The sequence below is a fragment of the Rhipicephalus microplus genome, chromosome 3 (assembly GCF_043290135.1).
Source record: "Rhipicephalus microplus isolate Deutch F79 chromosome 3, USDA_Rmic, whole genome shotgun sequence".
Lineage (NCBI taxonomy): Eukaryota > Metazoa > Arthropoda > Arachnida > Ixodida > Ixodidae > Rhipicephalus > Rhipicephalus microplus.
The window spans coordinates 173,691,406-173,711,104 of NC_134702.1; the positions used below are offsets into that span (position 1 = coordinate 173,691,406).

The 19,699-nt window shown below is 45.3% G+C and overlaps 1 protein-coding gene and 1 pseudogene across 2 annotated transcripts in view; one reads left to right on the forward strand and one right to left on the reverse strand.

The window, feature by feature from the left end:
- LOC119162311 (uncharacterized) overlaps nt 1-19,699 on the reverse strand; it is a 511,092-nt gene that overhangs the window by 363,308 nt on the left and 128,085 nt on the right. The gene's annotated exons all lie outside the window — the stretch shown is intronic.
- Nucleotides 13,720-14,717, forward strand: LOC142802656 (uncharacterized; annotated as a pseudogene).

Consider the following 19,699-nt stretch of genomic DNA (forward strand, 5'->3'; position numbering starts at 1 on the left):
AAACCATTGGTTGGACCTTGTGAAAACCTTTTCCAGCCTATGTATGGCTTCCACTGGGAAAAAAGTGTTCTCTGGGGTATTGGTGGGAAGCAGGGAAACCGTCAACAGAGAGCAGTGACACGGCGAACCACGCTACATGAGCACAATAAGCATGGAGATGGAATGTGCGGCTGAGCTCAGCAGCTGAGCCTTGTGTCAGCTGGCAGAGCCACCAGCGGCGAAATGAGGTGAATGAGAGAGGGGAACAGAAGAGGGCTCGCGGGGCCAGCGACACCCCTCCTGACAGGCATCTAAAAATAGAGGAGGCGCTGTCACAGCCAATCAGAGAGTGCCATTAAAAGACACCATGCAAGCAATCTGCCGCTGCTTGGCCACGGTAGAGCGATGCCGTGGCTTTCATGATTGTCATGATGAATGTGGTTACAGATTTTGAACAGTGCAGAGAAGATCTCAACATGAAAGCAAGTTTGCATTTCATTGCGTCTGCAAGAGTACCTCATGCTCTCATAGCTGCAGCAGCTTTCTGCAAAAGAAGCCTGGCTCCAACCGACAAAAGGACGCTTTGCATTTGCAAAGCGTCGTTTCGTTGACAGTGCCCTGTTGCCGCAAACTGTTAGTGTATGGGCGTGTTTAATTTCTTGTTCTTATTAGTGGCGTTTTCGTTTTGAAAAACTCGAGCAGAGAAACCATGCCACGAAGAGAGTTGCGGCAGAGCAGTGAGAGCAAAGCTATGCAAAGCCGCTCAATCCGCCCCTGGAATGAGGCACGGGTCGAAAAAGCGAGTAGGAGGGTACTAATGAGAAGAAATGCACCATGAGATGAAAACCATCGAAGCCTGATAGTTGTTTGCGGGGCATTGACAGAACATGGTGAAATCCGGTGCCGAATCGCTTCGAGGCTTGCATGTTTAAACGACACCGACATTACTGGAGTCAGACTACACCTGGATGCTGTTCTCACCAACACGCTCACCGGTAAACCAAGAAATCAAAGCAAAAGGACTTAGTAAGGTATCAAAATAAATAGCTCCCGACAATTATGGCTGAACTGAGTTTGTGATTATTGTGACAAATGGGAAGAAGCCCTAAGTTTATCAGCATCAAATGAAACAGGGACAGTAGCAAGTAATAAGGATTGTCTAGTGCGCCCCGTTCACTCATCACCGCGGACATGCGCAGTGCTACCAAATAAAACTGATGCGCGCCTATCAATGCTTATGACTTGATGTAGTGCACTATACGATTTCTAATAGTTGCCGCTGTAGGTATTTCAGTTTATGTCGATGGTTTATGCATATATTCTTCAGTTTCTGGCATTTTTTTGCTTGTTGAAGCTCAGCGCACTGCAATAATCACATGAATGCATTCATAATAGGATAATTTGCCATTGCAGCTCTACTTCATGTATTTCTTTAGTGCTATTCTGCACAAGGCCCACAACTGCAGGCAAGGGTGCAGCAGTCGACATGCTATAACATTGCTATCACATGACGCCACCTCGCTTCACGGAACTTTGCTGTAAAAACAGGTATCCAGAGGCCCGAGCGTGTTTTTTCTCAGAGTTTACTCTTTCAATTAGCCGTTTCACGACCGGTTCATGTGCACTGGCATCTAGAAACAGCAAGAGCTTGGAAAGTGTGACCAATGTTTTCAAGTGTGCAGTGTGCTACTATTTTTGTATTGCGAATTCAAAAAAGCAGGGTGTTTTTCACGTTCACGGTTTCGCTTCAAGGATAATGAACATCCCGATGCATGCCTGATAAAGCTAGCTTAGGAGGAGCATTGAGCCGAAGTCCCGCGCATGCGTTTGCTGCAAGCACTTGCAAGAAGGCGACTTTGTGTGTGGACTGGGTACACAAACATTAATTTAGTGAGTGACATTGACTTGACACGTGACACCTTTGTTTCCATCAGAAGACTCAAACTCCTCGATGTCTTCTAAAAAATAATTACTTACGCCACGTCATCCCTCATAGTCAACCCCAACCTATGCACACTGATCGAGGGAAATGTCGTGGAGATACTACCGATACACAAAGAAAAACGAAGAGGGACGACGCAACAAGATAGAAGAAAGAAGTTTGTGAACCAGTTTGTGATTTGGAAAGGTTAGGAATGAAGCCTTGCCGGAAAGCTCGTACTTGGTTTTATCCTTTCGTTCTTTCATCCCGACATCTGCCCGCGAAAGCTCTTGTAAGCTTGGAGGCTGACTCATTTGATGAGTTTATAAAGAGCATTTTGATCGCAACTCTTCAGCAATACCGTGGGCTGCGTTTTGTCTTTCCGATTATCTCTAGGGTTATGTATGTGTGAAGAGCCAAGGTTGTTTGGGCCAAAGTAGAAGAAAGTGAACATTTAAAGATATCACTTCAGTGGCAAAGCTCGGAGGTTAGGTACGTTCTACTTCCCACCGCACTAATATTATTTTACACTTGTATATGTATTTACATGTGCACACGTGCAAACATATGCCAAATCATCAATATAGAGGTCAGAACTAAGGAAAAAAGTTTCTGTCTACATCCCAGGATACCCACGTTCATGACTAAAATATTGATCATGTGGAAACAGGCTTACACCAACCTATTCATCTTATTGCCTTTCATGGTCTTGTATATGAGAAGGAGCCACAGGCTTCTTGTTCATATGAACCACAGGTTCCCGGAAACCACAGGCTCCCTGATGATTGTGTTTCATTTGCGGAAGGAAAGGAGCACCATTTATAGTCAAAATAGCCTCTAGCTTCACGGATGGCAGGAAGGTAGAAAATGAAGAAGAGAGGGTTGAAACAGTGTGGTGGCATGCCCTCACTTGTTTTGACATTGTAGAGGTGACCATTCCAGAGGGCGTGGGGTGCTATCACGCCGTTTGGGTCCTCAGGAAGTCCCCGAGCACATGTTGAGTGGACTCGACTCAGTGCCCTCTCCCAAGTGGTACCTGGAGCACTTGTACTCCCGTGCCCCCCCCCCCCCTTAGTTATGCCACTGGAGCTGCAAGCCTCACGGTGTCCACTGCGGTGGGGCTCATGCAGTAAACAACCCCTCTTGTCCCAACCAGGTGGCAGGAGGTTCGACGGGTGGACACCCTCATGGCCACTTCAGCGATGCGACTATTGAGACCGGCAACCACGGTGCGTGAGGCAACTCATGAGGATCGCTGCAGCCAGAAATTAGCACAGTACCTGCCAGAGCATCAGCTGCTGCGAGCAACCTGCCTCCAAAACAACGAAACTGAATGCACTCCAGTGTGGGGGTATCCTTTTTGATTGAGTGATGTGAAATTATTTTATTATGATGTTCAGGGCATTCTAACTCAATTCTTCCAGAAGCCGGTTTGGGGTTACCCTAAAGGACGACTAAACAACACCATTGTCCAAAGGTAACTGTAAACCTGGTCAATGCAACTATACCATTGCCAAAGTCTTGCAAATCGGTCCATTAACAAGGCAGCTAAAAGGGATAAAACAATCATTTCAGCTTCTCTTTGTCTCTTCCACCGTCTTACCAACCATCTCGTCCACTTTGAAGGGTGACATCGGTTGTCATTGTGTCTACGCAGACGTCAGCAACAAAACATTACACCAGCCACAACCACATTGGTGCACAACCAATAACTGAGCAAGGCTTTCTTCACTTGTTGGTCGTGCCAACTTCTCGCAGATGCTTCAATGTGGAAGCTTTGTGGAAAATATCGAGCTAAAGAGACAAGCAGCAAGTATGACAACTACATGGATTAAATCACTTTATTGCATGGCCAAGACAGGGTTTTAAAGCAGCCCCACCTCACCCCAAGCTCAACCGGGCACAGGCCACCACTTTCCGTCTACTTCAAACAAACACGTATCCCTCACCTGCCCGCTTTCACCTCATAATCCCGGACGTGTACACAACCTCCCTGCCGGTGCTACAGCACTCACCGGGCTACGCTTCCGCACATGCTGTGGGAGTGCCCGGCACAGTACAGACACACTAACGCCACAACCCTTTCGTCGAAGTTCTATGAGGCTCTGTGGAGCCCCGCTCTTGACGACCAAACCTGGGCGACCCAGCACGCCCGTGAGGCGGCGTCGAGGCAAGCCCTTGACGTCTCCTCATTGGAGGCCTACGTCCGGCCACCTAAACCTGTTGGTTTCTTATAATAAAGTTTCTTCCTCCTCCTCCTGTGGTATTTGTAGATGTTAACCGCCAAAGCATAATCAGAGAAAGAGGCGTGATAGCAAGCTGAGCATCGCATATTGAACACAGATATTGGGCTAAGGGTGCCATTCCTCGGCCTGTTAAAGGGCCACTCACCAGGTTTGACAATTTTGAGCTGACAAGCGCAATGCGTAGACGAGGCGTTCATGATCACGTTTGCCAAAATTTGCAACGCTACGCGCAGCAGAAATGGGTCAAATTTCAAGGTGAACGCTGCTCCCCCTCTCCTCTGCCGGCGCACGCCTAGAGAATTATGGCATGACATGGTCGTATGAATGGCCCTACGTACACGGCAATGCAATGATGTTGGTCCTCTACGTAGACGACTCTTCTCTGACGTTGTCAACAGTATACCACGTGACATGGCGAAAATTGTTTAACACAACATGCGTAGTTTAAGTATTTGTTGGTTTAAGAGATGAATAAAACGTGAAATAAATAATACGCAATAAAATATTATGCGCCTTTTTAGAGATTAATAAAACATGAAATTATAATGAGATACAATAAAAAATTGTGCGCTTTTTTCTTTCATTTTTTTCTCGTGATATGCGGGGCTAATGTGCCAGCATTTCCCAATCGTTCGTGTCCCCGCGGTCAGTGCCTTTGACCGCCGCGGAACGCTCCTACGCGACCGCGCACTCATTGTGCTCATCTACTCTACCGCGTCTAAGCCAGCGTTTCCAAAGCCATAGAGTTTCTTCAAGGCAGCGTCTCCTGCGCCGCGCGGCGCAGCAGCCATCCCTACACAGAAGTGGCTTCTGCGCCGCACAAAAGTGACGTCGAATTAAATATTATTTCCTAAAGCTGGTTAAATGTGTAAATTATTCATGTGCAATGCGTTAAACCTACAAAAATTTTACTAAACAGGTGTTTACCGAGTCAATCAGCCTAGGTTTGTTCACTAAACACGTATTACAAGTACTTTAAATACAGGGGGCGCCATGGGCGCTGCGGCTGCGAAAGGTAAACATTGCTCGAATCCGCAGACGTACGCTTATGCAAGTCTTTAAAGGTTCGGCACTAACAAACTCTACAGAATATCGCCATTTATTATATCCCTGGCGAAGAGACTTTTGCCGCACTCGAAAACAAGAAGTAGCTATCACAAGGCTGCGTTGCCGGGTACCAAATCTAAATTTCTATAAACACAGGTCTGTTCAGGCATCTTCGCCACTTTGTGCATTCTGTGATGAAGTGGAAGCAATAGACCATTTCTTTTTGACCTGCAGGCGGTTTAACACATTACGAAAAATCCTATTAGAAATACCTTTACGTGGTATTGGTATGGACTTATCTCTGCCTGTCATTTTGTCTTTTTCGCTTCCATTTCTGGTTTCTCTAATGCGACAGTATGCGCGGCCGTCCCGGACTATATTGATGAAACTAATAGGTTGACTGATTAACCAGTTTTATTATCCTAACATGTCCACTTAATTATATACGTATAAAATCAGATTATTGCTCTGTTCTAAGAATAAATTCATTTATGTAAATATTTGTATGCATTGCATTAAGCACCACACTTTTCTAGGCTATTGGTAATCTTTCTGTTAAACCTCCATCATTCCAAATCTGAGCAGTAAATTTTAAAACCACTTGATTCTTGGCCCATCCCCCACAGTGGGTATGCACCACTGACAATAGGAGAACAACAACAACATTGCGAGATGGTAGCTGCCCGCGATGTGTGTAGGTCGTTAAAAACTCCGATAAAATCGCGGCCATAGCCTAGGCTGCTTCCAAGGAGGACCGGAGGCCCTGTGTCGCCACTGCTTCATGTGATTGCTGGATGCTTAGTTGAACCTGGTGGTTGGAGCTAGCGCGGCCGTCCACCGCGCCGCAGCTTCATCTGAGTGTGTGCGCCATAAAGTTTCTCAGTATGATTTGCGGATTACGGTTATTGGACGTACTTCATTTTCTAGATTGCAATGCCAAGCGTGGTGTTGTCAAAGGTGAAAGTGTTCTTGCTGCCGAGTTTTGCTTGTCGCGAAGGACAAGGTCGACGATGAAATAAATGCTTTCGCAGGGATCACGTGTGACTGACCGGACGCACATGCATGAAACCCCAGTGCGTCAGCGAAGTGTTCATACGATGGATGGAAACAACTTTATTGTAGTGTTCTTACGAAGTCTGTGATCTCCGAAGGCCAGAGCTACTGCATTGCCGGCAGTTTTGTTAAGTGCGAACACGTGCGGCCGTTCTCATCCGTTGCTACGTAAATGCTCCCATACTGTCACAGGCCGTGCGTGTTATTCAGCAAGGTAGACAAGCTGTTTTGTAGTTAGATGGGCTAACGCCGTCGGCACTTGCCCTTGGGCATTGTTTATCAAGTGCTGATCGCCTAGAACATTGCGGTGGCACGTCAATATTTTGAAGCGGCCTGCCGGTTACCTCGTCAGGTGATGGTACACTGAGCGACAGATAAAAAGTTGACCGATACTACGTGCAGTGCACCTTTCTGTCATCAAAACTTTGATAAACCGTGGAAATCAACATTCCTGACACCCGTGCCGAAGAAACCAATGCAGCCAGCTGCATTTGCGTTTTTCGTGTATTTTTGCGTCACGCCGATTAAGAGCACTAATTCGCAAAACACTTTATCGTGCGATGCATCAAAGATCCAATATTAAAGGGTCTCTGGACGGGGCCAGCAGCAGCAAGTCAGGCTGATGAGCAGGCACAATTGTTATAACAATACATGCGCGAACAAAAAAAAAGAGAAAGTAACGCTGACTGCAATAAGACTTGAACCACCGACCTCACCAGCTTTTGATGTACTGCTGATGCTGATGCTGATGACCTTTGATGGATGGCGCTTACCCACAAAGGGGGATGGGCCAAGAACCGGGCGGCAGGATACTTAAATGAAACTAAACTGAAAATGAAGCCAATCTGAAAAAGTAGCTTAAAATAATACTACCAAAAAACAAAAATGTGTGCTGAGCAAGCGGTCAAACCATCTTTTGTTTTTGAAAGACTTAACTACGAATTATAAACTAAAGATCTGAAAAGGTAGTGGTTCACTAGCATGGTAATCTTTTAGTTGCGTTGATGTAATCAAACACAGCGGAGCATACATCCCTGTGGCAGTAACCAAATGAAGTTCCGCCAAGTGATAAAATTACTGGTAAATTTACTTGTATTCCTAGCTTTTGTAATGTGGCTACTAAAAATCTTTTTCTCTGATAAGAATAATGATGACAGAATAAAAAGAAATGTTCAATTGTTTCAATTTCGTTGCACCAAATGCATAGCGGTGACGCCTTGAGCTGAGCTTTATTAAGGTAATAATTTAGTTGTGGAACTGCACAGCGCAATCTGGTATAAGTGACCTCTAACTGGCGAGATACACACCACTGTTTATTCCAGCAATAGCTCAAATGCTCGAAACCTTTAAATTTATCTAAATTACCTTTTCCCCATTGCAGGCAAGCATTTCGGAACCTTAGCGTGGTTACGTAAGCCGTATCTGGCAAAACTGGGATGGTGGGCCCACCCAGGGATACTGCAGCTAAAGAGTCCGCCATTTTGTTCAAATATAATCCGCGGTGGCCTGGTACCCATAGCAAATGCAGTTTTTTTACGTTATTCGGTACTAAATGCCGAAACGTATTCATCAGCTCTGAATTTACTGCCGTAGAAAGTGCATTACAAACTGATAACGAATCTGTAATGATAACTGCTGATGATTCGCTTGAGGGTAATTTGCGTAGGGCAAGAACAATGGCCAATAATTCTGCCATGAATACCGGGGTATAATCTGGGAGTCGAATTGAAAAAGACCAGTCCAAAGAAGGAGAGAAGATGCCAACCCCAGCCTTTTCTTTTGACACAGATGCATCAGTCGCTATGATATTTCTTATCTCTAGGTGGGCTAGATAATCTGCTAACTGGTCATTTAAATACCTATAAGCCAATTGTTTCGCGTTATGAGGAAATATATCATCGAATTGTATGCTAAGCATTGACTTTAGGTTGTGTATTGGACCAATATGTCTAATTTTTACATTAAGTTGCTTTAGTAGCGCTTGTGCAAATACTATTTGCGGGGTGTGTAGTCGCGACCAATGGGTTTCGAAAAATAAAGTCGGTTCTTGAATGAAAGCGTAAAATGAGAGTCTTTGGTGTGAACTGTATATCTTTAAGAATGCTTGCACAGTAAGAATTTTAAACCTATTTAGCAGAGAAGGTAGGCGAGCTTCCATATACAACACGTTATTTGCAACAAACTTTGGTAGACCCAGACACAAACGCAACGCTTCTCTTTCCAGCAGTATTAGGGGTCTCATTTTATAGGCTGCGCTGCCAGAAAATAGTACACATCCGAATTCCATGATGGGCCGCACATAAAGTTTATATATCATTATTAGCACATCTCTTCCTAAACCCGCTTTACGGTTTGCAAGCTTCCGTAGCCACCCCATGGCCCGTGTTGCCTTGGAGTACACATCATCAATGTGACTTCTCCAATTTAATGTGTCATTATATATGATGCCCAAATATTTAAGGGAATTCGCCTGCGGAATGAGCTCATTACTGTACATTAACGAGATGTTGATAGGCTGCAGAAAAGAGAATGCAAGGAGCACACTTTTCTTTACGTTCAGGGTGATATGAATATTTTTAAGCCATCTTTCTATCATATTGAGATAATTTTGTAGACTCTCGTATAATGATTGAAGGTCGGTATTACTTGCGAAGAAAGCAATATCGTCCGCGTACACATATAACTGAATATCCTTAGTTGATGGAATGGAGCTTAAGAAAATGTTAAATAAAACTGGCGACAGGACAGCCCCCTGTGGTACGCCACGTGTCTGCTTATATCTATTTGATGAGTACCCATATTTAAAGCAGTAATATTCTCTCCCTTTTAAAAACTCCGACACCCACGCAGTGATGTAGTTGGGAAAGTGGTGATATGCCATCTATTTTAATAAAATTGAATGCTCAACCCTATCGTACGCTTTAGCCAAATCTAAAGTAACTAAAGCACAGTATTGGCGCCGACGCCAAGCCAGTTGTATTCGGCTCTCTAAATCAACATGCGCACACCATATTGAGCAACCGGATCTAAAACCAATTTGACTGGGGTTTAATATTGCGTTATTATTAATATATTTCATTACCCGGGCATTCAAAACTCTTTCAATTAGCTTAACCAGATTTGACGTGATTGATATCGGCCTTACATTTTCCAAGGCGAATCCTTTTTCCTGCTTTTTAAGAAGTGGAATCACTTTAGACAGCTTCCATTCCGCAGGTATCCAAGCTTTTGTCAAAGAAAAATTCACCAGATTAAGTACTTCAGTTGGACAAATCTCGAATATTACTTTTATCATTGAATTTGTTACCCCGTCTGGTCCAGGTGCCGAAGGAGATAAGTGCCTTATTATCTCTGCCAGCTCATCTAAAGTAACCTCCTCGAAATCCTCGCCTGCCATTGAGTTCACAATGTGCAGTGGTAGAGTTGACATAAATCTATCTTGGAGCCCTACGCAATATTTTCTACTAAATCAGAGAGCTTACGGGGGGAAAGAACAGAAGAGTCAATATTTTCAGCGGGTGGTAACATCTTTTGAGATCTTAAAAACCTGAAGAGCGCTTTTTTGTTTTTAGCCCTAGAAAGATACTCATGTCGTTTCATATTATAACCATCTTTTGCTGTACTTACTGTGCGTTTGAAGTCTGCTGCTGCGAATTTATAATCGCACCAATTTTCTGGACATTGGTTGACCAGCAGCTGTTTCCATGCAGCTTTCCGTTTTCTATAGCTCCTCATGCACTCTTCAGTCCACCATGGACTAAAATAACCTCTTGTGGCCGAGTATAATTTAAAAGTTGCTTCTTTTACTAATCTTTTTCACACTGCACACAGCCTCATAGCCCTAATGTCACCTTGTATGTCCTTGCGGCGATCAAAAGTAGCCCTCAAGTCTTTTTTCTAATTTTCTATAGTTGAGGAATGAGCGGGCCTCTTCGTCGACATGTATTCTTGGAAAGTTCAGTACAAAACTAATAGGCAAGTGGTCACTGTTAGTAGCACAGTCTAAAGTTTGCCACGAACATATATTTAGAGATGAGCTTGAAAAAGTCAAGTCAATTACAGATTTAGAGAGACCTCGGACAAAAGTAGCAGATTGCGAATTTAAACAAGATAAATTCTTGTCAATAGCCCATTCCCACAATCGTTTTCCGCTTAAATCTGTTTTAAAACCCCAGGCCACATGATGTGAATTGAAGTCTCCAGTGATTAATATATCCTTTCTGCAGGCAGAGAACATATCGTCTAGACTTCGTGTGTCTTGCACCCCGGCTGGGAAATACGCATTTACAAACGACAAGGGAGAAGCGTCTGGTAATATTATGTCTACTATCAAAATTTCACAATCTGGAGTCACACAACGATAAGAGATCGTAGCTTTGTGACTAAACTTAGTTGCTATCAAGACAGCAAGCCCACCACCTCTGCTAGGTCGGTCCAATCGAAATAGCCGATAATTTTTTAGGTGAAACTTCTGGCTGGTTGAAAGCCAGGTTTCTTGCAGTGATATAATATCAGGGGAAAGTTGTGAAGAAAGGTATGATAGGTCTGTGGCTGCGGAAAATATAGATCTGCAATTCCACTGTAATATGGTTAGTGAACCTATTTTGACGACAGAACCGTCGCAGAAACTGCTTAGTCCAAAATGTCCTTTCGCAAAAAGTCTTTCTTAGACATGTTCTCAAAGAATTCTTTTTTGGATAGATACTTTTTAGATTTCGAATAATGCGAAGAGTTTTTTGATTGGGGAGATCGGGTTCGCTTCAGAGCCTTATGAGAGTCCATATCCATATCTGCACATGCTTCCGAATCATCCGTAAGATCACCGTCTTCCGTTGTTTTGGAAGTCCCTACCTCAGGAGAAACCGTTCGCTGACGTGTTGTCGCACTTTCTATTTCCGTACGCTGCGATACCAATGATGTCTGAGGAGCCCAATCGTTCGTAGATGCTACACCTAGAATGTGAGATAGTTGATTGGAAACCAATTGTGCCAAGCTTTCAAAAAGGTTGTTTGCGAGGCGTTCCATTGCCTTTTCCATAGCCTTCTCTACGGCCTCTGCGATAGATGTTGCGAGAGATGCATCCATGGCGGTGGTATTACGTGCTGCAACACTGGCATATCCTTTGGATCTCTCCTGCATTTCTGCAACGGCTTCTCTCTGAGAGCACCTCTTGCGTTCTACAATATCCAATATGGCAAGCTCCCTTTCTTTTGCTGCACAGTCTGCGGAGTCTGCAGGGTGTGCTCCATTACATAAGCAGCACCTCCCTTTCTCAGAGCTGCACTCACGGCTGTCATGATTTTCACCACACAGACGGCATCTAAGAACTGATCGGCACCCTGTGACTCTATGTCCATATCGCCAACATTTCAAACACTGCAGGGGTTTGGGGGAAAGTGGCTCTACCTTATAGATCAGTGGCCATGCCTTAATTTCGGAAGGTCGGACTGTTCCTAAAAAGGTCACTATCACTGATTCCGTTGGTGATTTTATGTTGTCAATTGCACGGGTGCACCTGTACACTGAAATTACATACACCACCGAAAACAAATCGAGCACATCTGCAGGTGTCAGGCTTGTGTCTACACCGCGGACTAATCCTTTCGAGCATGCGAGGTGTGCCGGAATAAATGGGCTTACCGGATGCGCTGCGAATTCGGAACATTGCAGGAGCTCACGAATGCATTCCTGATCTGCGGAACAGCACAGGATGCCTCCGCGACCAAACTGGCGGACCTCAGTGATCTCCTGGGGATGCGAAGTGGCTTTTCGAAGCTCCACTTGAATCACCTTTGGGTTCTTCATCGGAATACTGCCTCCATCTGTAGGTACCAGTGCCACAGGGACACTTCTCGCTCCACTGCGTAACAAATAGTCTATCGGCCAATCCTTGGCGGGAGTGGACGCTAACCAAGGGGAGTGCCCTTGGCCGGGGGAAGAAAATGACATCAAAATGGAATGACTCGCTTCAGCTGAGAAAGACCAATACAGTTACCGGAAAATAAAGAACTCTCAAAGAACAATAAGGATAGTGCCGCCCGATCCCGAGCCCGGGCAGCTTCTTCACAATCGAGCCTCACAGTCGAAAAGCGTTGTTCTAGCTAGCATTGCCTAGCTGGGCGCGTGGCCGGAAATTTGTACTGCTTTAAGCAACTACGCCACAGCTGCTTTCTTTTTCTTCCTTTATTGCCTGTGTACATACAAAATTCACAAACAAATATACATCAAACAAAGGAGAAACATGAAACAAAGAAAAGAAATAAAAAGCATCATATTTAAGAGGATTTTTAAAATTCCTTCATGTGTAGAACTACGCCACAGCTGCTGATTGATTTCGGGTAGCAAACAAGCCGGTTTTGTATTGTTGCCACGCTGGATCGAACTAATATGTTTTGTTTGCTTTTACGTTTGGACGTAACTTTAACGACTTTTATCGTAACGCCTAGACGTACTGCTAGACACTCCTGACTATTCAAACAAAGCGCCTAACAAAAAAATGCATGACGTCACTTCCGTGCGGCGCAGCAGCCGTTTCTGTGTAGGGGTGGCTCCGACTGGCTCGTGCGCGGCGCAGCAGTCTCTGCCATTTTTTTTTTTTGGCAGCGTCTTTTGCACCGCGCAGCGCAGCTACAGTGGACTAGAAGGGGGCAGTGGGCTCACTCTCCGGTGGAGGGTACGCAGAAGGGTGGCTCCAGAAATGTCGCACGTTTGTGGTTCTCTGGTCGCACGAGCGGTTTTCGCGCGCTCCACCTGTTCGGCAATTTCAAGGTCGTGCAAGGTCGGTTGGTGCAGAAGCAGCGCGCAACGAGAAATAAGTTTATTTTCATTTCTTTGTGTTTGTGAGCACATTATTATTTTTTTCGCTCCTAATCATCAATTAGCGTTGCGAGTACTGTAGGTGTGGGACACGGGCAACGTTGTAGTGACGTTGACCACGTGAACGGGCTAGGTGGCTGTTTTGAAGAAGGTCGGGGCGCCCGGTTAGTTGTTAAAGAGCTAGAGCCGAACACGAAGGGGACCTAGTGAGAGGCTACTAGCGAAATTGAGCACGTATGTGTGCGATGTAGGCGGCAACTTCAAACAGTTGTTGAGGTAGGAGAGTTAACGGAGGCGGCTGAATAGCGGGATTAGGGTTCAACATAGGCCTGTCGGGCACTCGGTCCGATGGTCCGGCGGGCGATGGCTAAGGAGGCTAGGAAAACCACGAGTGAGAGTAAGCTGTTGCAATGCGAAGAATGCAAGCGCTGGTTCTACTTAGATGAGACAGCATTCACGAGTTTGGCCAATGCGCAGAAGGCGAGCTTCGTGTGCAGGCTGTGCGATGCACTGAAAGCGGCCGTGCAACGCATGGAGGCTAGCATCAAGGGGCTTCAGGGGTAACTTAAGGTGGCACAAGAGCAGAGGATAGAACTCCAAAAAGAGCTCGGAGCGTCGCGTGAGCGGGAGGGGGCTACCGCCAGCCTATTAGAGCAAATGAAGGGCGACCTTCGAAAAGAATGGGAAGGGTTGACCGAGCTAGAGCAGCGGGTAAAGGAGCTAATGGCACTTTGCCCCAACCCCGAGCGGTGTGAGACGGAAGGCGTGGGTAGCGGAGAAGGTGACAGGCGGGAAGGAACAGGCGAGAAGGGAGGTCAGGGGGCCGCAGTGTCTGGCCACAGCATGGAGGCTCCGAGAACATACAGCTCGGTGGCGCAGCAGTCTTCAAGCAAGGCAGTAACACAGGACAGACGGCAGAGAGAGAAACAGGTGAAGCAAACAGGGGCGCCATCACAAACAGGAAGCCAGCGATTGGAGCGTAGAAGGGTCCTAGTGGTGGGGGACTCTAACGTGGCCAGGGTTAGGGATGGTGTCTTCAAGACAGTGAAGGAAGATGGGAGAGTCAGGGTGGAGGCACAGTCAGGGAAGAGCATAATGGATGTACTGGCCAAAGCTCGGGAGGTTGTAGAAAACAGCACGGAGGGCGAAAATCTAGTCATTATTCAAGCTGGGCTCAATGATGTGTTGAGGGGCAAGGATCAGAACCTTCAGAGAAAGCTAGAGGATGGGATGCGTAAGCTCTGAAAAGCCTCTGGGAAAGTGCATGTGACCATATGCACAGTCCCAGAGGTCTGGGGGAAGCCTCTTGGGATTAAAAGGAGGGCAGTGGAGGCCAATTGTGTGATAAGGGGTTTGAGCCGGCAACTCGGATACAGCGTAATGGAAGTTAACCAAGACGTGTACGAGCCCGGCGCTCGCCCCTTTTCACAGGATAGCATTCACTGCAGGGGTGCGACGGCCAGGAGGGTCGGTAACAGAATTGGTCGCCAAGCCATAGCTCTTTTAGGGGGACACAGAGCCCTGAGGCCAACAGTGTAGCCAAAGACGGACCTAAAGGGGCACAAATATTCAAGCCACACGAAGTCCGTGAAAGAAGAAATCGACGTAAGCACAAGGGCCGAGCTAAGTCAGACGTAGGCTATATTAACATGCAGGGTGGCTGGAATAGGTTAAAGTGGGAAGAGATAGAAGAGCAGTTGAGGCAGGAGGAGCTGATGGTATATGGGGTTGTGGAGACACATCTGCGGGACCTGGAGCAACCACCCTGCAATTCCGACTACGTATGGGAATTTCCCAATAGAACAGAAGGCAGCAAAAAGGGAGGTGGAATTGGTGCATTTATACATAAGAGCATGGGTTGGCAAAGAGTCAAGCAGGGATACAAGGAACATTTATGGCTAAAAGGGAAAGTGGCAGGGCAAATGACACTCCTTGGTTTCGTGTACTTGTGGACGGGAGCAAAGGCTAGAGAGGAAAACCAGGCAATGGTAGAGTGTATATCAAATGACATTCAGGAGTAGGGGGAGAGTGCGAGATAACTAAACTAGGAGATATGAATGCACACATAGATGGTATACACAAGTATACTGACTCAACAGGCAAAATGATCATGGATATGTGTGAAAGGCATGATTTGATCATTTGCAACAGTACCGAGACGTGTGAAAGACAAATAACATGGGAGGTAGGAAGGCTGCAGTCAACGATAGATTACGCACTGATGTCACATAGTATCTATGATAAGCTCAGGGGAATGCACATAGATGAAGGTGGCTCCAGAAGTGATCACAAACATATCAAGCTAAGGATGGGAAGAGCAGGGAAAGTGGGAACGAGACAAGATGAGCAACTACAGGAAACTTTTTATTCATAAAGGCAAAAGGAATAGCTACTAAACAAACTGAGAAAGTAATCACTGAGGATAATAAAACAGTGTGGACATTCACGAATTTAATTAGACTGTTTGAGCTAGAGCTTGCTAAGGCACGTGACAAGTCACCCCTGAAAAGAAGACACAAACCCAAGAGTTGGTGGGATGAGGAAGTTAAGAGAGCCATAGCAAAACGTCAGGAAGCCTCTAGGGAACAAAGACATGCTAAGCAGCGGGTTGAACCGACAGATGATGTTGAAAGAAAATGGGAAAACTTTCTAGGCTGTAGAAGGGACGCATTCCTTATGATCAATGAAAATATTAGAAGAAAGGGAGCTCCGTGGCTGGCCGATGTACATTAAAAATAAAAAGGCAGCTGCGAAATTTCGGAACCATCTAAACTCCCTAAGAAATGAAACAAACCTAGAGCAGATGTTTATAACTACAGCTCAAGGTGCTAGGCTAGAAGGGGATGAAGCTATTGAATATATAAGAACAAGGGTGACAGAAATATTTCAACAAAGAAGTGTCTTATGCGCCACAATGGACAGGGATGGATCAAGTGGCACAATGGCTCCGTTTTCACATCGAGAGTGGGAAAGAGCTGAGAAGACGGTTCCAAATAGAACATCAACAGGCCCAGATGCCATACAAATTATGCTGAGAAAGACATTGGGTCCGAAGTCTAAACAGACTTTGAGAGAGGCAGTGAGCAGAACAATAATCGATGGTGAAGTCCCTGACGGATGGAAACTTAGCAGGATGAGCATGATCTATAAAGGAAAGCGGGACGAATATGACATAAGCAACTACCGTCCTATAACAGTGACATCAGTGGTCTACAGGCTGGCGATGCAGATTATAAAGGAAAGACTGCAGGCATGTATAGAGAATGAGGGGGTGCTGGGTGAACTGCAGAATGGGTTTCGGAAACACAGGAGGTTGGAAGACAACCTGCTCTCACTGACGCAGTGCATCGAAATAACAGAAAAAAACTCAGGCCCCTGTGGCTAGCATTTTTGGATATCAAGGGAGCGTATGATAGCGTGGTTCAAGAGTACTTGTGGGTAATACTAGACACACTGGGTGTGGAAGATGGAGTCACTAATCTTTTAAAGGAAATCTTTAAAGTAACAAGGTAGTTATAAAGTGCGGAAAACAGGTATCCAAGCCCACAGAGGTGATTCGGGGACTTAGGCAGTGGTGTCCACTGTCACCCTTGTTATTCATGATGTACCTACAAGGATTAGAGGCCAAATTAGAGGGAAGTGGACTTGGCTTCAACCTCTCTTCAGTCAAACAAGAAAAACTCATTGATCAGGCACTACCAGCATTAATGTACGCAGATGACATAGTGCTAATGGCCAACAACAAGGAAAAATTTGCAGAGATAGATGGACATCTGCGGTAATGAGGGAGATTGGTTAGATTTTAGATTCAGTAAGGAAAAATCAGCAGTCATGATGTTCAATGATAACGACAGTAGTGAGCTTAGAATACAGGATGTCACGCTAGAGATAACAGATAAATACAAATATCTGGGCGTATGAATAAGCAATGGGACCGAGTACCTAAGGTAACACGAAATATACATGACGACTAAAGGTAACACGAATGCAGCAGTGATGAAAAATAGGGCACCGTAGAATTACAATAGGTATAGTAATGCGAGAGGAATATCAAAAGAATCATGGTTCCTGGGCTGTTGTTCGGCAATTCGCTCTTGTGCATGAGATCAGAAGTTCAAGATTAGAAATTAAGCAACGTGGAATAGGTAGGCTTGATTTAGGAGCTCACGGGAATACACCAAATCAGGGAGTACAAGGTGATATGGGATGGACATAATTTGAGGGCAGGGAAGCTAGCAGCAAGATAAAATTTAGAAGTGATTGATAGAAGTGGGGGAGGAGCGTTGGGCTAGGAAGGTTTTCGGCTACTTGTACATGTAGAATGTCTATACAAAATGGAGGAAGCGAACCAGGACCTTGACTGGTAAATACTTAGAAAACAGCAGGTGGCCAAACCAAAAAGAACTATCGGTTAAGAAGAAAGTGAAGGAACCAGAGACTGACATGTGGAAAATTGGCATGATTAAGAAGTCCGCACTAGAGATCTATCGAACTTTTAAGCAGAAAATTGCCAAATAAAGGATCTATGATAATACTCGGGGTAGTTCTCTACTGTTTGAGGCCAGGACGGGAGTATTGCGAACCAAAACATATCGGGCCAAATACGAAAGGGTAGACACAGTATTCAGTGCGTGTGGAGAGGAAGAAGAAACTGCCGAACACCCGATAATGTTCTGTGAAGGGCTTCACGCTATAGTTCAGGATGATTACGCAGAGTTTTTCAAAGCACTGGGGTTTAGGGACAGGGAGGGCAAAATAGAGTTTAAGCGGGTAGACTTAACTAGAAGAAGGTTATCTGATTGGTGGCTAAAGTCAAGGCACGAGTGAAAATTAAACCCTTCACTGCAAAGTACGAATCCTCAACCTCAATATTTAAAGAAAAAAAAGATAAATCTAATAGTTAGTTCACTAAGTATTACGGCTAGGTGGCGTTAGCCGCCGCCCGATCTAAAGGGTACAGCCACATCCATCCATCCATCCATCCATTCATGGAAGAATTTTGGAAGGGACGTTGCAGCTGAGCCGTTTGTGAGCCGGTCAAGTCCTGCAGAGCAACAGAGTTTGAGCCACGTTGTGTGGCTGTGGACATTGTTGCGCCGAGTTTTTGCCGTCAGCTTTGAACGTTACGCACCACGCAAGATGACAGTATGCTTTACATTGCATACTGTAACCATACCGCGACAACGGCAAAACCACTGTTAGGCACTTGGGTGTGTAACAGGCAACGTGTTCGTGAAGAGTAAGCAAGACCTGTCATTGTTTGGCGTCCTGAAGGATGACAACAGGCTGAAAGAATGCGAGAAGAACCAACACAGAGCAGACAAGCTTCTGGAAGACACCAACGCAGTTTGCGAACTCCACTTGCAACCGCGTCTGTGCATATTATCGATGGAAAAAAAGTGCGCATACCTCACCCACTATCCATGCTGAGGCTGTTTTCAACTTGTTCGGCTGACCAACTTTTGTGACCGAGGAAGCCTCCTTCATCCCTCAAGCCAGCTGTACAGCTTCATGAAAAAGCTCAAAGTTATTTCCATCGAATGTTTTTGCCAGAGTAAGCTGCACTCTGACAGCATTATGGACATACTGGCAATAGTTCAGCGCAGACTCTCGATTGAAGTTGGTTGCAGTGTGCACGCAGCTACCCTCAAAGCAAAAGTAATTTCTTTTTACGTTGTCACTCGTCTTCATTCAATTTGAAAAGACTGAACACTGACAAATAGGCAGGGAAGCGGTAGAGGGCCAAGCAGCTGAAGATGAGCCGTCACACATGAAGTGAATAAGGTGTGTAAATTAGCGGCTAGATGGTGTACTTCAGTTCTTCCAAATAAAAGTTATCATGTCAGGAGCAGAAGCTCCGTGTGTATCTTTATTTAGTTCTTCACTACGTGGCTCTACATATGTCTAACATACGTGTATCTGCATAATTATGATTATTAATAACCCCCAGAAAACTGTTGTGCCATGGTCTACAACTGAAGCAGAACAAAAATTATTTAAGCACTACAATTTCACTTTATAATAAATGCGCAAACCCAGCCAGCACGCCTGCATGTTAAAGCTTTTCTAGGAAGTGAACGTGCACTGTTTTCTAATTATGTCGTAAAAGGGCGGGCATAATCTTGTTGCGAATTCTCTTTAGGTTCGGTCTACACAGCATGAACCGCACGTTTGGTCACTGTATCAAAACATATAATTTGTGGGATACATCATCCTTTTCGACGAGGTGTTATATTCGAGCAAACACGATGTGGCCTCAACAAATATAGTGCTTATCAGGAATACTCTACTAACTCAAGCACACACCCTCCGACCCCCCCCCCCCCCCACACACACACACAAAGCGTTAGCTGCGTCGCACTAGAAAAGAGAATGCACAGACTGCAATGGCTGCCATCGGACTAATTTTCGGGAAGCTGTATCGCAAAAGAAAATAAAAACACTGTGAAGCGAGAGCACCAGAAGCTCTTAATATAATCAGAGGGCAGTCAAAGCATGCAAGTTTATTACAAATATCGAATAAATGCACGTTCCAACTTTTACGAGCGGCCATCGGCGAGCAGCTTCTGCAGGTGAAGCTTCCATTGAAGATGGCTGTGGCGCCATCTCTCTTATGTGACACCAAAAGCGTCAGAGT